We start from the raw sequence: 9,578 nt of genomic DNA on the forward strand, positions 1-9,578 counted from the left end.
AAAACAGAAAATGGGTTAGGACATATCTCAGTGAGCAGTTCATAGATTCAATACCAGTAGTAACAAAAATTCTCAAAATTTACTGGGAATGAATTAAAATATGGGCAAAATTCAGCATGGGACACACAAGTTGGTCCAACCTTATTATTACTAAATTAATTAGATGGCTGTTGCCCACAAAAGGGAAACTGAATTATCTACTAGACTGCCATTATTTCCCATCTACTACTCTGAAACTGTAATAATTTTGACCTCAGTGTGTATTCAGTGTTATGTTCAAAACTGGATGAAATTATCCTAATCCTTCCCAGTACCATTTCATTTTTAAAACATATTGAAAAATGAGTCCACAATTTAAAGTATGTATGGCGTTCCCAAATTTCACAAACTCTTTGAATTTCCAGAGCTTGAAGATAAGAGGAGAAATTCGAAACACTCCTTTCTTGCTTTCTTTGTCTAATCTCTTATCTCAATCTGAAGTTCTCAGTTCAATTCTTTTATTCAGGTTGATGTGCTGTTTTCCAGTCTTCTCCTTTATTTCAATTTGTTTAAAAATATTAACACACTAATCTTCAAAGTCACATTGAAATTTTTCAAATATAAACCCAGAAAAGCTATTGCTGCAGATAAGGAAAAGAGTGAAAAGAGAACTCTGATCTATGTATCTAACCTGATAACATCTACATTTTTTTTTTTTTTTAATGCTCCTTGAAAAGCGGATACGGAAGCCCAAAGAAGTAAAATGTTCAAGGCACAAGTAGGAGGGACTTCAACAGGCTCCTAAAATTTGTGCTCATCCCTCAGCGTCCACGTTTTACACTGTGTTCTCTGAACAAAAAAATTTTCAGGGGAGACATTCAAGGAGTCCCTTAGAAAGACTACACATTAGCAACGATCATTTGAAAAAGGAACCCACTGAGGGGAACATATTCTGAGAGAAACACGTCTGCGAGCTCCAGTTCTGCCACGTGTAGTGGCTGGAAGGCGCTAAGCCTCCGCAGTGCCTAGCCTCAACGCCGTACTGCCTCCAGTCGGCCCGCACCACGCCCCTCCCGCCGCTCGACGCCCAGCCCCTCCTCCTGCGCGCTCCCGCGCGGCCGCTCCCGGCTCCCCCGCCCCGCCCCCACGTCGAGGACCCCAGGGCCCGCCGCGCCCGCCCCCTTCCGCTGCCGACTCTGCCTCTTCCGAAGTGCCTACCGAGCGCAGCCAGCTTTCGCACTGCCTTTTCCCTCCTTTGAAGGGAAGAAACAGCGAGCGTAAAAGCCAGGAGACAGGACAGAGGCAAGTGATGGGAAGTGAACAGCTGCGCAGTCAAGGTTTGCTCAGGCCGTTTTTCTGGCAGTGCGGCACTGCTCGAGGCACCCTCGAAGGGACCTGGGCGCCGGAGGAGGCGCAGAGAGTGATCGCTGATTGGCTGCTCTACCGCTCCCGGGAAAGAACCCGGATGTGCCTGAGCCGCCGAGTTGGCAGTCGGGGCTGAAAGGTTTGGGCTGTATTGGGGTACGCGTAACCTGGGCGAATGGCGCAGGGTTGGGCGGGCTTCTCTGAGGAGGAGCTGAGGCGGCTAAAGCAGAATAAAGGTAACGGGCTGTGAAGGCGGAATTTTGATCATTACGTCCAAGGAGAAGGAGCAGGGTACCAACTTGGGAGAAGGGGGCGTGGAAGAAGCTGTGTTCCCTTGGGGGCTGGCGGTCTTAAGTGGGCGGCCAGCGTTGATGGGGCTGCAGAGGTGGACAGAGGCGAGCCAGAGGGGAAGGGCGCGCCCTGGGGAAGAGAATTCGGAATTAGGGTGGATCGAGTCAGAGTAAAGGAGGGAGGCACCAACTATGGGAGAATTTATAAAAGGTGGTTATTTGCCAAAAGGAATCGTGAGACTCTGGATGTACGCCTCGTACGTTGTTTGGTTGACAGTACACCTGGAAAGTTGCATTCTCTTCCGGTTGCCAGATGAATTTTCACAGATCTTTCTTGCGCGTTAGAGTCAGCAAACCCAAAGAATCTGAGAGGTCAGATGTCAGGCCTTTCTTCATTAAAATTGTGCGTGCGTGCGTGTACAGCCCTGACCCTGACCCTGGGGCCAGCTAAAGTCTTGTTCTTTACCTCCTGATTTGTGGAGTAATCATTGAATGAGCGTGTGTGTGTGTGTGTGTTTAAATATTTTGATGAAGTTAGATAGTTGGCAGAAAATGTGATAGGCACTGTGCTTTGTCATTGAAATTTCATTGAGATTTGTGAAGTGCACCTGGTTGTGAACAACACTGGAAAGTTTACAGCCACTCTTGGTTCAGTAATTTAAATACTTATTTAGTTTGGAAGAAATTGTTAAGTCCTATCATGCTCTTTATGTTTTTGGGAAATTGGTTGTCTTTGAGTAGCCTGTACATTTTTAGCATAATTTGGAATAATTTGGGGCTGAGAATTGCAAAAGGAAAATAATAACAGGGTTAGTGTAGATTAGATTATGGAAATTTTGACTGGTCAGAGATCTTTAAAATTATATCATAAAGATTATACTACTATCTTGTTAGTTTACTATCCATCTTGATCCACTCAAATTCCCTGATTTTGACATCCATTCACTTAATCCAGATGTACACAATACAGGATACCATGTTTCACATCTTTCAAGTTCTAGGTATTGGTTTCTGCATTAGGGCTATAAAGATGAACAAGGCATCATGTTTTCCATCAGAGTTTATAGTCTCATGAGATAAAGTAAGAGTAAATGCTGTACAGGAATTACTACCATAGTTAAGAGTAACCCCATTCATCTGAAGATTGGATGGAGCATGGTAATTTTTTGCAGAGATTGTATATAGGCAGAGATGAGTTTGCCAGGACAAAGATTTAAATAATAGTCTAAATTAAATAATACATTTGTTGCATTTTATGAAAGGATTTTGCTATGTAGCATAGACTGACCTTGAACTTCCAGCCCTCCTTGCAGTGTCACTGCTTCTGGCTGGACATTATATTATGTAAAAGTAATATTTTAAATACTTGAAGGTCCATGTTTTCATAGTGAAATGATAGAGCATGAATACCAGCTCACTAGTCCATGACTACTGTAAGCTCAAGAAAGCATCTTACATAGTAACTGGCATAAAGACTGCAGCTATGCCTCTAAATCTTTTGCCTTTTTAACATTTGTAGAAGTCTAAGAATCAGATCTTTAATTTTTAGAACCATCATAGCTGTTCTCCAACCTTAAAAATAAAATTAAATAATTTAGAAAGATGTGACTGGTTGCAAGCAAAAATGAAGGTAACACACTCTAGAGACACTTGAACATACATTGGGGAATATAGTTAAAAGTGTTCTTAACAGGCTGTTTATAATATTAAAAAGAAACAACCCGGACAAGGGATATAGCTCAGTGGCACAAGCACCTGCCTGGCTAGCACAAGGTCCTGAGTTTGAGTCCTGGTACCAAAAAAGAAATAACCCAAGTGCTCCTTAACAGAGGACTGGATAAATACATGCTGTAGTCATTGGACTGATGAAAGCATATTAACTGTAGTCAGATGGATTAACGTGTGTAAATTATATGAATGTGCAAAAGGAGCAAGTTTCAGGCAGATGACTGTTAAAGGAATAAAACAAGATTCAGACAGATTGGAAGGCCAAGGAGTGTGATCAGCAGGGCCAAGTACACAGAGAATTTTAGATACCTTGGTGAGGTACTAGTAATTGTGAAATCAGGTTAAGTCAAGTTAAGCTGAAGTAACAGACATAAAATATCAGTTGTTTAAGAATTTTCGCTCTATTGTCACATCTAACCTGGGTTGCCAAATGGCTGCTATTCAGTGACTTCACACTGTCAGTGCTGTCACATGGGAGGTCACCATGGCAAGAGGAAAAGAAGATTGATAATTGAACTTTGGCAATTAAATGCTTTCGCCAGTAAATGACCTGTGTCACTTTCATTTATAGTCCATTCAATAAAAGTAAGTTACGATTTGGAAGGCAGGAAATAAAATTTTCTTGTGTTCCAATAGAGGAGCAGTGTGTCTGCCCTTGAAGAGAAGTTACACCTAGTGTAGTCATGTTTCATTTTTATATCCATGTAAATTGGAAGAGTGTGTGTGTTACATACGTATGTTTGATGTGTAATCTCTTAGTGAAACAATTAGAATTAAAACAATGCAACCAGGTGCTGGCAGTTTTGAGTTAGAATTTTTTTTTTTTTTTTTTTTTTTTTGATTCTAGGAACATGTCTGCAGGGAGTTCAGGATCTCACTACTAGATTGGACTCATAGTGATCCACCTGTTTACAGCCTTATAAGAGCTGGGATTACAGGTGTGTGCCACCATTCCTAGTCTCAATTGTCATCTCAGCTTGCCCCTGGGGCGGGGCTGGCACAGCAGGCCCAGGGATTGAACCCCTGGACTTTGTGCCTGCTTGCAGGCACTTTAATCCATTGAGCTAGTTGGCTGACCCTTGAGTTACAAATTTAATTCATAAAAATTCTTTATTCCCAAAAATCCTTGGTTCTGGAGATTGAACCCGTGTTTTGTACTTGCTAGGCAAGCGTTCTACCTATGAGTCATACCCGCCAGCCTCAAGACTGCTTTTTAGGTGTGATACTTGTATTTCCCCATCTTTTTATTTCATTTTTTACTTTGAGACAGGGTTACCATAAGGTGCCCAGGAAGACTTGAACTTGCAGTTCTTTAGGCTCCTCCTTGCAGTTGTGGGATTACAGACATGTCACCATGCCTGCCTTATAACTTATCTTTTAACTTTTGTAAACAATGTATTTAATTTTAGTATGTACAAATTTTCATTCTTAATAACATTTTCTGTGTCTTAAGAAGCCAGTCCTTACTATAAGGTTTAAAAGATGCTACTGTTTCCTTTTTAGAGGCTTTGTTTTTCTATGTGAAGGATTTATCTAAAGATAACTTTATCATACAAATAACTTTTCCATGCTCAATTTCTCATTTTGTCTCTGTCATATACCAATGCTTTATACAAGTAGGAATCTGTTTTCTGAGTTATCTGTTTCATTGGCCATTTTGCCAGATACCACTGTAACATAAAGCTTTATTATATTATTGATGTCTAAAGTCTACTTCCCTTGCTCTTTCTTAGACATCTCCTTACTGTTCTTCAGTCTTTATATAGTCATATAAAACTTAGTAAGTGTATCAAATTTCATAGAAAAAAGACAGTAAGAATTTTTATTAGAATTGTACTGAATGCAGTGTGGGGAGAACCAGCCATGATGGCACATGCCTGTAATCCCAGCCCTTGAGAGGCTGAGGTAGGAGAATTGCCATGAGTTTGAGGCCAACCTGCATTATAAAATGAGTTCAAAGCTAGCCTGAACTATATAGCAAAACCCTGTCTCAAAAAAAACAGAAAGAAAAGCGGTGGTGAGGGGCTTACGGGTTAACTCTGTTGTTTAAAATGCCTCCTTGGGCAAACTAGTTCAGTCCCCAGCTACTTGTGCCACACTGGAGCAGCACTTAGGGAAGCCTGAGCCAGCCAAAAAAGAAAGAAGGTGAGAGAGACAGAGACAGAGAAGTCTAGTATGAATTCAATATAAGGAAATTTGACCTCTTTTAATTATTAACTCTAACAACAATATGGTATATGTCACCATATATTTAGGTCCTAGACATCTTGAATCTTGCTAGGTGTGGTCATGTTGATCTGTTAATCACATTGCTCTAGAAGGCTGAGGCAGGTTGATGGCAAGTTGGAGCCAGTCTGGGCAACTAGTGACATTTTATCTCAAAATAAAAATAGTAAAAATGACTATAGCACAGTGTGAAGACCTTGTAATCAATTGCAAGTAAGATTTTTTTTTTTAATTTTTCTTCCAAACATTTTTTCTTCAGTAAGGGGGTTAGTTTTCTATGCAGATTATAATTTCTAGTATTGGAATTCACTCTTATTCTCTCTCTTCTTGTGTATGTGTGTATGTGTGTGTTGCTTGCGCATGCTAATGGGATGGAACCCAGGGGTTTGCACTGAGCTATCTTCCCATCATATGTTATTTTGAAATGGTGCTTGCTAAGTAGTCTGGGCTTGAATTTATAGTCTTCCTGTCCCAGCCTCCCAGAGTGCTGAGATTACAGGTGTATGCCACCATGTCCACCTGAAATATTCTCTCTTTAAATATGGTGTTTTAATTGTTTGCCGTTGATAACATGAGAAATACAAAGTAATTGAATACCAGTCAGACATGAATAGATATTACATAAAAAAGAAACACAAGGGCTGGCCAAATAGCTCTGCATATTAAAGTGCCTACAAGCATGCACAGGGGCAGGGGGAGGGGAGGTTTGATCCCTGGGCCTGCTGTGCAGGCTCCGCCCCCGGGCGAGCTCTGAGATGAAGATTGAGACTGGGTGTGGTGGTTAACACCTGTAATCCCAGCACTTGGGAGCCTGTAAACAGAATCACTAGGATTCCAATCTAGTAGTGAGACACTGAACACTATGTAGATCCTTCCCTAAAATAGAGAGAGAGAGAGAGACAGACAGACAGACTGACTGACTGACTGACTGACTAGACAGAGATTTTCATCACTACTGATTAACAGAGAATTACAAATCAAGAATACAATGAGATGCCACTCTGCTTATTGAATTACAATTAAAACATTTAACAAAAATGAAAACATTTGATAGTATCTTATACTGAAAAGAATGCATCCACAGAATCTTATACATTACTAGAAGCAGTATGCTTTGGAATGCAATATAACATTTCTCCTACAGTTAGACTTTATGGCCTAGTAGTTTCTAGATATTATCTAAGGCAAATTTTTGCACATAAGGAGCTATAACAGCAAAGTTCACAGAAGCAAAACCTTAAATGAGCATAAATGTCCATCTGTGGAAGATCAGTGGACTCTGGTTTATTCATACTATTCAACATTCAGAATATATGCCTATAGCAACATGAATAGTATGAATATTGACAATAAAGTATTAAGTAAAGAATGTGTTTATGGGTCCAGGGAGATGGCTCAGTGGAATAAGTGCTTCCCTGGCAAGCGCAAGGACCTGAGTTCAATCCCCCATTCCACAAAAAAAAAAAAAAAAAAAAAAAAGAATGTGTATATCATTTTTATATAGTTAAGATGACCAAAATATTTGTAGGATGCAACATGACAAAGAAAAGGAAAGCAGTGATCAACACATGATTCATATCAGAATTATCTTGGGTAAGAGGAACAAGGTTTAATGTTGCCCTTTTTTTTGAGGCAGGGTCATGTAGTACTTTAGACATTGAAATTTTAGCAAAAGTGTTATGTCACTAATGGGTCAGAATAACTAATTGTTGTAATAGGACCTTGCACAACTCTCTTCCTCTGTGTTGGTGGCTAGCAACACTAATTGGTAACGGAGAAACTCATCAGCAGAATCCCTTCCTGGCCTGTAAAATTAGCATGTGGCATTAATGAGAAATAAATCTCTAGTGCTTAAATCCACTTAAGATTCCATCATTGTGGTTTGTGATGAGACATCTGCAGTTACTCTGATGGGTTTTCCTTTAAATGTGGTGTTTCTTTTCTCTAGTGGCTTTTAGTATGCTGTTGTTTTCCTGAGTTTCTGGGATCTTGTTGATTATTATACATCTGGGTGTAGATTTAATTGGGTTGATATTATGTGGAGTTCTGTATGCTTTGGTTACCTGACTGCTGGGTTGTTTCCCATATTAGGGAAATTTTCTCCAGTTCTGCCCATATTCTTTTTATGTCATTTGTGTTGGCTTCTTCCTTCTCATTGATATCTATTAGGCTTATATTGTTCATCTTTGCATCATCTTGCAGCTGTTGAATTATTATTTCCTGGATCCTTGTTGTTTTTAAGAAATGTTTCTTTACCTGTTCGCTAGCTGCAGCAGTGTCTTTAAGGTCTGAAAGTCTATCTTCACTTTCATTCAAATGATTTTGTCACCTTTTGATGGAGTTCTTAATTTATTTTATAGCTCTTTGAATTTGCTTCATGCATTCTGTTTCTTTCCTATATGATTATACAAGGTTTCCATTATTTTTTTTAATTCTCTCTTTTTTTTAAATCAGTTTCTTCTCTAGAAATGCTGAGTAATTCTTTCGTTATATTTATCATTTCTTTTTTTATCTAGGAAATTATTTCTGATCTGTTTTCCTCTATACTCTCTAGTTGTTTATTTACTTCAGTTTGTTATTTCAGAGATTTCAGGTGTATGACTTCCCATTTCTTCTATGCTGATGTCGCCTGATATTGCATTTTGCTCCTTCATTTTGTCATTTTCTATTTCAGAAAGAACTCTTTTATTTTGATTTCTGTGGTACTTTTTTGTGAAAGTTTCATAGTAGATAGCTGTATCACTGCTATCAGACCTCTCTGCAAAGAGTTTGTTCTTTATATATCTCTTCTGAGTTAAAGATTCTGTTTTGTTTGTGTCCCGAGTTTTTGCCTTCTCTATTGATTGAGAGTGGGATGTTGGTTTCTTTTGGCACCATTCTCTGCCCTTTAGTATAGGGCTCTGGTGAAATCATTACCCAAGTGCCTTTCAGTATTACTAAGGGAGACCATGTGGTTAAGGCAGGTATGGTATCCTAGTTGTAGTAGTACAAAGAGCAATACTAATAATATCAGTGAACTTTAAAAATTGACAAACTTTGTTAACTATTTGTATTTTGTATTTTAGACCATAGTAGCAAGGAAAAAAAAAGAAGATTCTATCGTTTCCTCTAATAGCATAATGTAGATTTTCAGTTAATATGTTTCTCTATGTTGAAAAATAAAGGTTCATTGTATGAATATGTGAATTTAAATGTCAGCAAGCAAAATACTTAGTTACACTGACCTAAATTTTTATGAACGTGTGGATTTTGGCTTGTTGTTTAGATACCAAAAAGAGCAACATTTGCATCTTATAGGTAAGTTCTGTAAAAATGCAAAATAATATAGAAGCTCAGTACAGTAACTTAGTTGCAAACAAGACCTGTTAATAATTCAGGGGATGAGTTCAATTTTCTGAAGATGTGATTGAAAAGCCCTAGTTAAGAAGTTTCTGTTGCTAGATATAGGAGGATACTTTGCCTTTCTGCATGAAGTCCATAATAGTATTGATTTTTGATGGTATTGCCGACTGCTTAAATAATATTTCCTGTACTTATATCATCTAATTCTTACATTAACTTCATGAGTGAAAGAGACCCGATAATTTGCTATTGGTTTGGCAGGTTAGGAAACTGAAGTGTTGACTAGATCAATGGCTTGCCTGCGGTTAGTGAGTGAATCTGTAGAAAAGCTGACTTTTGACTCCAGAGCTTTCAACTGATTTGGAGAATTTAAATAATAAGCTTTTGTTGTTTCAAAGGTTAAAATGCAGAGTTTATGGCTGTCTACATGCCGAAAACTAAAAGTTGACCCAGGTCTATCACCATGCAGTAAACTAAATTAAATGGATTAAAGATCTAAACATTAAAGTAGACACACTAAATCTCCTGGAAGAGAAAGTAGGAAGAACTCTTGAAAACTCCTGTCATTCTGAAATTAAAGTAGGAAGAGAAAGTAGGAAGAACTCTTGAAAACATAGGGGTAGGCAAAGACTTCATGAACAGAAATCA

At 38.8% G+C, this 9,578-nt stretch overlaps 1 protein-coding gene across 1 annotated transcript in view; it reads left to right on the forward strand.

The window, feature by feature from the left end:
• The window catches only part of LOC101569284 (RAB6-interacting golgin), a 115,172-nt gene that overhangs the window by 66,245 nt on the left and 39,349 nt on the right, over window positions 1-9,578 (forward strand). The window lies entirely within an intron of this gene.

The sequence above is a fragment of the Octodon degus genome, unplaced genomic scaffold (genome assembly GCF_000260255.1).
Source record: "Octodon degus isolate 3935 unplaced genomic scaffold, OctDeg1.0 scaffold00144, whole genome shotgun sequence".
NCBI lineage: Eukaryota > Metazoa > Chordata > Mammalia > Rodentia > Octodontidae > Octodon > Octodon degus.